At 41.3% G+C, this 13,733-nt stretch overlaps 1 pseudogene; it reads left to right on the top strand.

The window, feature by feature from the left end:
- Positions 1-8,514: 8,514 nt before the first annotated feature.
- On the top strand, positions 8,515-10,051 carry LOC137235239 (probable ATP-dependent RNA helicase pitchoune; annotated as a pseudogene).
- Positions 10,052-13,733: the final 3,682 nt, after the last annotated feature.

The following is a 13,733-nucleotide window of genomic DNA, read 5'->3' as shown; positions in this document are numbered from 1 at the left end:
CTTCAAAAATAACGCCAGCATTAACAACGTCAGCTACACAAATTGGAAGAGAACTGTTCGCTCCTATCCGAGAGCTGCACCAGCTGAAATACTGAATATGACCGAGCTTGTTCCCCTGTTATCCTTACCTTACCTTCATCGTGGAAACTTGGAAAATCTAGACCAGATTGCATCCCTGCGGGAAATTACACACACACACTCAAAACAATTTTCAATGTCATTATTCCTCCTAATAATCATCGCTGTAACTTTTATCGCAATAGTTACAATTTGGAAATCTTATCAGCAACGCAAAAGTGCAGCAGCAGTAAAAAGAGTTATAAAAGAAGCTGAGGACAGCTCCGTTTTTACGGGGGAAGTAGTTAACACCTGCTAAGCAGATTTATGGGAAACAATATCTTCCCATATGAATTGCCGAATATGAAAACCTACTAATGCATTTAATGTGAACATCCGTTCACACCAAAAACGCTGACGCTATGTCTGTGAAGGTAGTTAACACCTGCTAAGCAAATTTATGGGAAACAATATCTTCCCATATGAATTGCCGAATATGAAACCTACTAATGCATTTAATGTGAACATCCGTTCACACCAAAAACGCTGACGCTATGTCTGTGAAGGTGCGCGTGACAATATCGAAGTAAACAACAACAATGCTTTGAAATGAATGATAAACAACGGCGAATGCGACAAATGCAACAACAATATCAACTGCGACCACTGCTGCCTTCGCCACCGCTTTGGATAAAATAGTTTGATTCTGTTATTTACGTTTAGTCTTTTGCCAGGCTCTAATCGAGATTGTATTCGGTGATCAAAAATAAAGTAAACATAAAAAACCCTCTTTCGTTTTCATTTTGAAGAGCGAAAGTAACTTATATCTGCGACGCGATTGGCAACAAACGTTTCCCACCGACTCGGATGAGATTGCAACCACGCTAGCGTTATCGTCGAATCGGTCCACGCAAAGAGGGGATATGATATGTTTTTCCAACTACTCAACACACTTCTTACTAACTTCGCAGCGAGGTGAGCACCACACAATTCCAATCGCGATAACGTGGTCGTTTTAATAGTCGCCACCTTAGTCTTTGAGGAGATTAGTGCTACAGTGACTCGACCATCATTGTATACAGTTCGCGCGTACAATACAGCGGCATATGCTCGCTCAGATGCATCAGAAAAGACGTGCAGTTCGGTAAAGGTTTCATCGACTCCAGAGCCGATCTAGCGGTCAACTCTCACATTGGCTAGCGATTCTAATTGTGTACGATGTTCCTTCCAAGGTCTTGCTATTTCATGTGGTACCAAGTCGTCCCAACCAACTTCAGCGCGCCATATGTCTTGGAACCATATCTTCGATTTGACTATCACCGGAGCCAGTAACCCGAGAGGGTCGAATAATGTGCTAGCGTCAGCAAGGAATGCTCTCTTTGTTAAAGCGATAGGAGGGTTTCGTAAATTAACTGCGAACGTAATGTAGTCTTCCTCAGTATTCCAAATGATTCCCAATGCATTTTGTCATCGACTATATAATGCGAAATAGACTGAGATATGTTTGAAATATTCTCCCTAACCTCCGCGCAGTTCGTGGCCCATTTCCGCAGCTCGAAACCACCCTCTTGAAGAATTGTAGATACGTTCTGATGTATGGCCTTTAAGTCATCACTGCAGGATGCACCTGTCAGCAGATAATCCATGTAGAAATCCTGCGTAATTGCAGAAATGGCTGGGTTGCATGGGTTGACCGAATCCTTAGCTGTCTGCTGTAACGATCTAACGGCTAAGGGAGATGCAGCCGCAACACAATATGTTACACGCAGCATCCGATAATCCCTTATGGGCGAGTTGGAATCGAAGCGCCACACAATGCGCTGAAGGTCTAGGTGCGAATTCACGCGATTCGCCCAGTATAACATTGAGTTTAAGCGGTAGTTCAACTACAAACCTCCCATCAGGAGTGCGGTGGTGCGTGGTTTCAAAATGCTCTTCACAGATGCGTTCTTCGTGCGTGAAATACGATTTGCGTGGCGATTCTTCAAGCTCCCACAACCTAGTGAGCGCTCTTTCTATTTTCACGTCGCAGTGCAGCGACTGTAGATTTAGCGCGCGTGTCCTTTCTAGGCTACCGAACAACGTTCATCCAAATACCGTTTTCTGTGCCATTGGTGTACCGGGTGGACCCTTGCGAAGCTCCTCGCAAATCAATTCATCCATAAAATCCATCCCAATAAACACGTCGATGCGGCCAGGCTTCATATATTGGGGATCAGATAAGAAGAGATCTTGAACGTGCGACCAATTGGTGATATTAATTGGATGTGTTGGCAGCTCAGATGTAATTTTGGGTAAAATTAAAGCGTTGATAACATAACATTCATTGGAATAATGAGAAGCAAGGGATAAAGCAGTTTCGCCTCTGCAGCGACCACTTTGAGTTGAACCGATACCAGTTACCGTTACGTTCGAAGATATGCCTGGTAACCCCAATCGTTGTACGCATGACTCTGTAACAAAGGATGCGTGCGATCCGGTATCAAACAAAAGACGAGCGGTTTGCCAACTATCGGCGCTGTGCCGAACTCTAACTAGAGCGGTAGCTAAGACGACTTTTTTGGCGGAGCGGGTAGCGGGTGAGAACTCATGCAGGACGAGACACAAGGAGCAACAGTATTCTTAGCTATTTCTGCGTCGAGAGATTCGCGTACAGGAGTGTTGACGAGAGCGGTATTTGCGGCGGTGCGGTTAGCTTCGGGCGAACCTAGAGCATTATGAAGCAGAGTGTGGTGACCTTGATGGCATACGCGACATGTGGATGAGCTATTACAATTTTTTTTGTAATGCCCTGTACTAAGGCAGTTTGTGCATGCTTTAGTGTCTTTGATAAACTTGGATTTAGCTGATGAGTCCAAATTCCGAAACGATTCACAAGCGTAAATTTTGTGTGAAGCGTTGTAATACGCATAACGCGCGTTATGTGGCTTTGATAGCGTGTGGAACGACTTGGTTGCTTTGCAGACAGTTTTTGGCTTGGCTGCCGACGATTGAGTTGCTGGTGTGATGAGCATCGATAAAGAACGACACCTCACTTCTAGAAATGTCGTAAGCTGCTCGAAAGTAGGAGGCTCATCGCTGATGAGCGACAACTCCCATTGCTTGCGCGTCTCAAACGCGAGTTTGCTTACAACTTCGTAAACTAACCAATCATCCCAAAAGTCTATAGGACGCCCTAATGCCTTGAGTCCTCGTATATGCTGTTGAAACGCGTTGAGAATGCTCTCGATGTAGTCGGCGGTGTCGTTTGTAGCTTTGGGAATCTGTGATATTGCCCTGAGATGTGCGTCGATCATAACTCGCATTACTTTATAACGCGACTTAAGAAGTTCCCACGCCTCTGTATAATTTGCATCGCTTATCTTAAACCCACTGACTATACTAAGAGCATCCCCCTTTAAGCAGGTACGTAGATAATGGAGTTTTTGAGCGCCCGACAAGGAAGCGTTGACATCCACCAACGAGGTAAAGGCATCATAAAAAGCGACCCATTCTGTGGAATCACCCGCGAAAGTTGGGAGATCCATTTTTGGCAAACGAATCGATGCTGATACATGAGCATTTTCTGGTGCATGTGTCGGTTGATTTGGTGAGCTAACGCGGAATTTCTGAACTCTCCTAAAGTTTGCCAAGGCTGTAGCATAATAAGTCTCTGCCTGTATGCGTACTTCTTCTTCTACCGCGACATTTTCAACTCCACAAGACTTTTCAACTTCGTCTTGCTCTGAATTGAAGCGCACCCATTGTTAGTTAAGGAGCACCAAATAGCTTTCGACATTATCAATGTCCAACAAAAATGCCTCGTCGTTGCTCTTTACCATATACCTTTTAATTGCATTAAGTGCAGAGTCACGGGGTTTTACATGTGTCGACATGTTGCAGGTTATTTTTTCAAGGTTATGCAAGGGCGAGTTAGTTTAAAAATTGTAAGTATATGTGTATGAAATTTACAGCGTAGAATTAAAATATGTAGCAATAGCTTTGTTGGTTGCAATAAATTCGTAGTATTATAAGCAAATATGTTTTAATACATACGGTTTGTTGTTGTTGAAATATGCGGTATCAGCAGCGTAGCTAGTTGGCGAAATATTCTGGCGATTATGTTGAAAATGCGGTGTCTCAAATTTACAGGTTATGTTGCTATGATTTCTTCAGATTTGGAAGTAAATGCGGGAAATGCGGTGCTTCAAATTTGAAGGTTCTGGTTGCGATGATTTCTTCAGACTTTTGAAGTAAATGCGGACAATGCGGTGCTTCAAATTTGAAGGCTATGATGAGAAATAGTTTCTTCAGCTTTTGAAGAAATGTAATATAATGCGGTGCGAGATATCCGGCGCGGAAGGATCAAAAAATGGTGAGGCGGTTTGCTTTACGTAGTGGACTGTATGCGGGTAGCGGCTTACCAAATTCCAATGAATAAACAATGCTGGACACACTTGCTGTATATTTAATTATACTACTTAACATTTATTGGGTTTTAATAGTTTTGTTGAGCACAAAATATTTGTGGCGGTAGTTGCACGGAAAAAATTAATAAGCAAGAAAAAAGTATAGCAACGAACAAAGATATAAGCAACTGTCAAACATATGTTTCGTGCTTGCGCATTAACCCCTATAGGAACTAACTTATAACATTATAGATATGCAATTATGAACTCAAAAATCTGAAAGGGGTTTAAGCCTTCGTCAGGAGCTTTCATATGATATGCCTATTGTTCGGCCTGAGTGCGTCGTAAACCGGCAGTGGGTAGGCGCACAAGGGTCGATCTCGGGTTGGTAGTTCACTCGAAATAAACAAAGAAAACATAGGAGGGATTTCCTCGTTATAAAAGGATATTTGATTCAAGTGAAAGTAAATTACAATGGATATAATGTTACCTGTATGTCAAATGACGGCGATGGTGATCCTGGGCGATGTGAACGGCTTGGCGGTTGATCGAAAAAAAGGCCGGTTGTCCCGTTGATGACAACCGCTAAGCCGCGAAAAGTCCTCTGGTGTTTAGAAGGGGAAAGCTACACACACAATCACCCCAACATATACGTGCATGGGTGCTGACAACCTGCATACACACACATGCATATGTACGAAAAACATGCATGTGCATGCATGCACACTAATGGTGGCGTGAGAGTGTGGGTGGCTGGAAATGTTATTAAAACTTTAGGGAGGGGCGCCGCCAATCTAGAAAAAGTTAGGCATAGGGCCTAAACATGCCGCCCCCTTGCGGTGCGCAACCTCACAGTCGTCCAAGGATCACCGGCTGTGAAGAAGAGGAAAAAATAAAAAACTTATAATTAATTATAACTAACTTAACTTAACGACGGCCAGCCCGCCGGCTTGGCGGCACGCAAGATGGTTTTCATAGTGTGCAAGCTTGGTTGCTGATGCCTCGGTCATTCGCCACTGGGCACGTCGTAGTTAGAGGTTGACGAGCCATGTTTGCCTACGGCTAGGGATTGATAAGTGAAGTAAGAAGATATACGCGTGCATATTTCTTGCCGTTTAAAGAAAGACTCCATTTATTTCGAAAAAAACGTACTATTTAAATGCACAAACTTAAATAGAATAAAAAGTAAACGTACTATTTAAATGCACAAACTTAAACAAAATAAAAAGTAAGCGTACTATTTAAATGCACAAACTTAAATAAAATAAAAAGTAAAAAAAAAACAAATAACCCTTAAGGCATACTAGATCGGGTGGGTCCCAGAAAGTACCCACCCGAAGATCTTACTTTGCGCGAGCAGCTCTCCGAAAGATGGGGCAAAATTTCCGGTGTTATCACCTCGGCATAGACGTCGGCGCCGAGAACAAGGCGGATAGGTGTAAAAGCATTAAAGTGTAGATCAGCTAGGCGGACATGTGCGTAGGGAGTCGCAATGCTGGTGTCGACACTATGCGAAGGGCTGACACGCTGAAAGTCACGGATGCATACCGCATGGGTCGTCACCGTCCTGCTGTTGCCATGTTTCCCGCGGAGTCGCACAAAACAGCCGACCTCTCCGGCAGCGTGGTCGGAAGTGCTAAATCCTGCGCCAGCCTGCGATCGATCGGTGTGCGGGGAGAACATGCGTCAATAAGCGCACGAATGAGATGCAGTCGCCCCCCCGGCTTCCACCTTCACGATCGCAGTCGGCGCAAGACTTGCCATCGGTCGCAGAGTTGGGCCCAAAATAGTGTTAATCATAGGGAATACCGTTACAAAATGCCGAATAGATAGGTAGCTGGCGCGGCCGTGGGGCCAGTCTACGCTCTTGGTTGCCGTCGTTGTGGGAGGAGTCCATCGTGCGGTGCAGCTGGCGTGGCCGAGTAGCCAGTCTGCGATCATGGCGGATGGGATGATTCTGAATGCGACGTTTATTTGGGGAGCGGAAAGGTCGTGATTGCGCGCACCTCTGGCTTCGTTTCTCATGGGCTAACATGGGTCGGAGCGGCCGTGGGTCGATCCCCCAATGTCCTGTGGTGGCGACCGTTTGATTGCTTCCGCCTGGCGATTTTCCGGTGCATCTCGATAAAATGCTGACTCAGAAGCGTGAATGGATAGCACTTCATCCGTATCTTCTCCTGCTTGTTGGACCTACTCTCTCTGAATGCCCGTATCATTTCGCGCTCTTCCTCTTCCTCCTCTTCCACTTGCTGTACCCAACTCTTATAGGGCTCTGGTTGTCGTGGAAGATCTTCCATAGGTAAATGTAGTGTGGTCGGCCACATCGTCGGCACCTGCCGTCGCTGGAACAATTTTTCGTGCGATGTACCATCGATAAACAATTTTGGCAATAGTTAAGGTGGATGATCTCGCGCACAACCGTTGAAGAGGGGTCTTCGCCCTGTAGACGGTGCACGAGCGAATCGGATGTCGAGCGTCACATAGAGGGCACAGCCTGGGGTAGCGAGCGGCCTGGCGTACGGTTCTTTTGCGCAACGATGCGTAGCTAGTCATTCAATGCAGAGAATTTGGAAGAAAACAAAAGGAAACTCGTTTACTTATGATGAATATTTCACGCGTTCGGGTGGCGACCGAGTCCGTTGCTGCGTGTGGAAAAAATTATTTAAAGTGGCAAATGCCTAATCTGCTGAGTGTTTCTGACCTCACTTGTCAGATTGGCAAGGCTTTGTACACGACGGGTTCTCTCTGCCCGTATCATTATGCGAAATGTTCCGTGCAACCCTGTCGTATGGTGTTTTTTTATGCTGATGGTTGGTGTGGTGAGTTGATACCATGAGAATTTATATGTATATATTTGTCATTGGGACTACAGCAGTAGAAAGAGCTGATTTTTTCATTCCGAAACTTTTTTCATTTCGGGACTCGGATTTTCAGTACCGAACCTTCAATCCTGACTGATTGTGATGTTTGTTGTTGAAAACAACATGTCCTACCCCCCCCCCCCCCCCCCCCCCCCCCTTCCCCTTTTTTGTGCGAATAATTTCCGAATAACATGCCGAAATCGATTATTTTGTGGCAGTATTTTTGGTACATTGGAAAAATCTAACCACTACCAACATTTTAATTATTTAACGTCCGCGCACTGGTATAAGCATACCACGGCAAAAACGAAAAAAAAAATTCTCGCGAACATTTATACATACTTATGTATATAGTGTAAATTCCACAAAATTGAATCAAACGGTAAATTCGATTCATTGCGCCGTTGCTTCATTATTTTCATTTTTACGCGTGGTTGGAGTATGATGTGGATCATTGATGAGAAAATGGTAAGTAAATTTTAATATTGATGATTTAATTTATAATTAACAATGTATTATGTTAGTTTATTCTTTTATTTTTTAGGTGGAGATTGGGCATGGAGCTTATTGATTTTGGTCAAATTTCGTTTTATGTTAGAGATACCGGCATCGCAAAGATGTGCTCCAACTGCGGCGTCGGCCGCGCTGTCAGTTGTCACACCTTTGCGATGCCCATTTATGCCCTTATTAATGGATTTTTTCTTTGCAGGTTCTGTCATGGTTTCTACAAGCAGGGCCTACCAGATGAGATTAAAAATGCATAACGTAGTATATTGAGGCGCGGCAACCTCAACAACAGAAGTTTCCATGTGACATCCGTCAATGGGCAAGTTATAGCACACTTTATGATGTCGGACATTGCTCGTCCGTAGTAGCGGAATCTCATTAGCCATAGATTTGAGGTCAAAATTAACAATTACAATACCTGGGTAAAACGCCAACTGAACGATACGCCACTATGAGCGATTAAACAACGGTATTGTCACTGGCGGGGTTTTACTAAGTCCTTATTTATCGCCCAAATTTGAATTTCCCTTTTTATCCTGTCAGTCATCCAATGGCCATTCCGATAAAAATCTATGCCACTAATTTTTCTACCAATTGGCACACGCCCTCTTTTGACGAAGAAGGTGAAGAACAAGAACAAACTAAAAGTGTTCAAAAACATTCAAGAAATAGGCAACATGGACAAAATCCAAACAAAATATCTACAAACAGCAATCAAGATGCATCAGCAGAAGCCGTAACTAAAGAGCAAGTATCAGCAGCTCGAAATCCAAATGATCGCTCATTTGCTTCACTCAAAGGTAGTGTGTCCAAAGCTACCTTAAAAGCAATCGAAGAAATGGGCTTTACAGAAATGACCGAAATACATGCTAAATCCTTGCCACCATTGTTAGAAGGGTGTGATTTAGTAGGTGGTGCTAAGACAGGTTCAGGCAAAACACTAGCTTTTCTTATACCAGATGTAGAACTAATTAACAAATTGCGTTTTATGCCACGAAATGGCACTGGAGTGATTATTATATCACCAACAAGAGAATTGTCGATGAAAACGTTTGGTGTGCTTAAAGAGTTAATGGTACATCACAATCGCACTTATGGTTTAGTGATGGGTTGTTCAAATCTTCGGGTAGAGAGTGAAAAACTAGGCATAGGTATTAACATATTAGTAGCTACAGCCAGGTCGCTTGCTGAATCACTTGCAAAATTCACTTGATTGTCTATATAAAAACCTGCAGTGCTTGATACTTGACGAGGTGGACCGAATATTAGAAATTGGATTTGAAGAAGAGCTGAAGCAAATTGTTAATCTGCTGCCAAAAACATCGCCAAACTATGCTGTTTTCAGCTACACAAAAAGAAAAAAATTCAAGCGCTTTCGAAATTGGCATTAAAAAAGGAACCTTTCTATGTGGGTTTAAATGATCATGAAGAGGTAACAACTGTTAGCGGCTTGGAACAAGGTTACATCGTGTGTCCTTCGGAAAAGCGTTTACTTGTTCTTTTTACTTTTCTTAAAAAAAATCGTAGGACGAAGATAATGGTAATTTTTACTTCCTGCATGTCGGTCAAATATCATCACGAATTATTTAACTATATCGATTTACCGGTAATGTCTATACATGGAAAACAGAAGCAAACAAAACGTACGACCACATTCTTCCAATTTCGCAACGCGTCTGACGGCGTTTTACTATGTACAGAGGTGGCAGCGCGTGGATTGGACATTCCGCAAGTAGATTGGATAGTGCAATATGATCCACCAGATGATCCAAAAGAATACATTCATCGCGTTGGTCGTACTGCGCGTAGTATCTGCAGCTCCGGTCATGCTTTACTTTTCCTAGGCCCAGAAGAATTGGGATTTTTGCGTTATTTAAAAGCAGCCAAAGTGCCACTCAATGAGTTTGAATTTTCGTGGTCGAAAATTGCAGATATTCAATTAAAGTTGTAGAAAATTATTACCAAAAATTATTTCCTCAATCAATCTGCCAAGGAAGCTTTTAAGTCTTATGTACGTGCCTGCGATTCACATCATTAGAAAACAATATTCGATATTAATATTTTAGACTTGAAGCAGTAGCGAAAAGTTTCAGCTTCTTAGTGCCACCTGTGGTGGATCTTAAAGTCGGTGCAAAGCGCAAACATCCAGAGAAACGTGTAGGCGGTGGCGGATTCGGTTACTATAAACAAATGAATAATCCTCCCCATTCCTATATTTTGCTAACAAATAATATGTAAATGCACAATTCTCAAAAGAGTAGGTGACAATGGTTGAAATACAAAAGTAATTGTTTCCTAAACGTTTATCCGGAAATATCTTGTGTTCCAATACAAAAAGTAGCTGAAATTAATATGTCCGACAGTTCAGCTATAAGCTCTGATCCAATTTTGGGTGGAAAGTGGAGAAGCTGGTGCCATCTCTGTGCGAAAGCTGATGCTCGGTACATCAATGTTATTACAGGACAAAGTCCGTAGGAGTTTATGGATGATAATAGTTTAAAGTGCTATAAAGATTTGGCAAATGGTATACTGGACATTTTGCGGATTCATATTAAAGAGGATGATAAACTTCCACAAGTTATTTGCAGTGAATGTTATGAGTTAGTGCTATCATTAATTAAGTTTAGCGAACGTGCAAATAAAGTCCAACAAACGTTCGCTTATCTTCAAAACTCCATCAACAAATCAACAGCTAATTTGCAAATGTTACTCGAAAACTATGACCACAACTCATATAAAGATGATACACAGATGCCTCAAAGTGGCATTGGACCAGTTGAGGAAATATTTGTTTCTGATTTTGTAGAGACCGCCATGTCTATTCCAAAAAAAATTATTTAAAAAATGAAAAATTAACACCGAATGAAGAGCCAGCGCAGGTAATATCAAAGGACGAAAATAAAACAGAGTTTCATATCCCATCGGCGATGAGGACAGAGATTTTGACTATGAACCTTTTTCATCCGAGGATGGCCTTAATAGCGGCAGTGAAGATAGTTGCATGAATATAAGTTAATCAAAATTAAAAGAGCAAAGCAGTCCTGCTGGCAGGAAACATGAATCTGAGCATGATAATGGAATTTGCAGACGCAACAGTGGATGTGTTGGAGGTAATATTTGGTGCAATGAACGACGCAGATTTATGAAGCGACAAACAGATAGTGCATATATTGATGCAATTGATTCCGACAAAATAGCAATAGATATGTCTACACTAGGTTTATCAGTGGACAATTTATTACAGAAGAGGCTCAAGAAAAGAATAAAAAATTATGTAATAATAACGTGTAACTCACAAGAAATAAGTCATATATTAGGAGGTTTAACGTGGTCAAATTAAATCCCTACAAGGATGCTAGGGCTAGTACCTCAATGGTGCTTTTTACGGGACTTACCGAACGTATATACGGCAAGGGAAGCGCTACCCCAGTATTTAGGTGAGGACCATTGAAGCGTGAACGTAAGTCCATGGAACAGCATACCAAGTTTGATAGCAGTTGTGGCTGATCGTAAACTTTTGTTTAACTTTATTCAATCCAGCAAGAGAAAGAGGTTAGTGGAAGGGAAATGAATCGCAAACGGAGGAAAATCCAAATGCTACGCGTGAAGCCAGTGCAATTACACCGAACTCGCCGTCTAATCTACGCCCGATGGCAAGAATAGCAACAACGTCAACATTTCCACTGACAGCAGCTCAAAATAGCAACGCTAATGGTAGCAGTGCAATATCTGCATGGTGGCATTACATCAGAAGTGAATGCAGCAGCTCACTAAGTAAGTATAACTTGTAGTCTAGTTTCGTCAGTAGCATAGAGTATATGATTTGGTCTTTGAAACCTGAGAACTCTTCCTCCGACTGGCCAACCTTTACGGGGCAATGTCCCTTTCGAGTGTTTTCTCTAATTTCTCCTCTAATTTTGCTTTACAAAATGGAATATTTTTGTGAAGCTTACACGTTAGTTATAGAAACGATTTTTACAAAAAAAGGGAATGTTTCGATTTTAGTGCTATTTTAAATAAAACAAAAGTACTCATGCGATATAATACAATTTTCACAAGTATTTTAACTAACCCTAGGACTAGCGTTGTGGTTTGACAGACCATTTTCAAAAATGTTAATAAAAATTTTTGGGTTCCGCAACATTTTTCAACAAACTGTCTTATGACTTTATAAAGTTCCATTGGGAGTTTCTATTTCAGTATAGAACAATATCGTTTGTCCCATTTTTTGTGTAAAAAGCATGGTTTTGTGTTATATGTGCGTTTTTCCAGGTTTTGGTCTGTCAGACTACAGCGTAGAAACTGTGCCTTTAACGGTTGATGAGCAGCTGTTTGCTTATCGTGGAAGAACCAAATTCATACACTATATTCCATCGAGGCCTTGAAAGTATGGAATCAACGTTTGGTGGGCTTGTGACTCAACATAGAGTTATCCATTGAAGGGCCAAATTTATACTGGTAAACAAAGCAAACTAAGGAAAATAAACCAAGGTCACCGGGTTGTGTTGGACTTAGTTAAAAATATTTCCGCACGGGACGAAAAATATATGCTGACAACTTTTTTCGTCTCTAGAATTAGCTAGCGGTCTAATGTCGAAAAACTTAGCTTTCTTTGGAACTGTTCGTAAGAATAAAAGATTCATTCCACCAGAATTGCCTGCATCTTCTACTCGTCCACTGAACAGCAGCATCTTCTGTTTCTACGAAAGTTACTTTTCTTTATGCTCGTACGTGCCAAAGAAAAACGAGTCTGTCATTCTTATTTCGACTGAACATTACACTCCCAACGTTAATGGGGCTGTCTTTTACAACATGCTGGACATTTCAGCGCTCACTTCTTTCATCATATTTGATGAATTATCCCCAAACAGGGGAACTGATAAACAACGGGAATTTTTGATTGAATTAGCACATAAATTGGTTAAACCCCACATGGAGTTACGAGAAGCCAAGCCGAATATATCGCGATTCGAGTATATCAAAGATGCCAGGAAATTTTTCAATGTTTTCGTAACTTAAATTATTTTTTAAACCTTATTAGTATTTTTATAAACAATTTCTCTTCGGCCTCCATCTTCTTCAGTGCCAATAAAAAATAATTTGCCTATATATGTCCCATCTGCCTTTAACCGGCCTGTGTGTCGTATTTGCTTTAAGCAGGATAAAAGAAAGAGGAAAACGCGTTTCCATTGCATGAAGTGTAAATCTCCGGTTTGTGATTCGCACTCAAGTAAAGTGTGTTTCAAATGCATTGTTGAAGAAACACCAAGAGACTCCTCGACTCGGCCCTCGATTCAGACTGGCATATTAACTACAAAAAAAAAAATTACATCTGTTGGAACAATTCTTGACTACATTTTTAAATGAAATAAATATTGTAACATATTTGGTTTGTTCAATAACTTTTTTTGGTTAGTGGCACGTATGTATGTCTGTCAGACCACAACATAGCGTTAACGACAATTTCAGTCACCAGTAGTCTAAGGGCTAAAGAGTATTAAAAAATTTAGCCAATGACTGCTGCTGTTGCATAAGAATTTTTTTGTTTTTTTGGCATTTGTTGACATTCGTTATCACTCAGCTCAAATTTTACAAAAGAGATTTGGAAATTTTTGCACTTTTTTTTCGTTTAACAAAAGTTTGATGTTTTGTGTCACGAATGCTTGCAAATTGAAAAAAAACAGTTTTCAAACTATATATAACAAAGTTTGGAATCTTCACAAAGAATAAGATTCTGATATGCTAGTTACAATGATACCCAATAAACATTTTCGTAAAAAAAAATAATAATTGTTTGATATCAGCAAATTTTGTTAGTTCGTGATGTCATCCATTGCGAATTGGCACTGACAGAAAAAAAAAATGTGTTAACGAATTATTTGGAGCCTTGTTTAATTCAATTAAATAATAGTCATAAGAG

The sequence above is a fragment of the Eurosta solidaginis genome, chromosome X, assembly GCF_040869045.1.
Source record: "Eurosta solidaginis isolate ZX-2024a chromosome X, ASM4086904v1, whole genome shotgun sequence".
Taxonomy (NCBI): Eukaryota; Metazoa; Arthropoda; class Insecta; order Diptera; family Tephritidae; genus Eurosta; species Eurosta solidaginis.
Note: the sequence above shows the minus strand (reverse complement) of the source record. Positions and strands in the feature narration are given on the sequence as shown.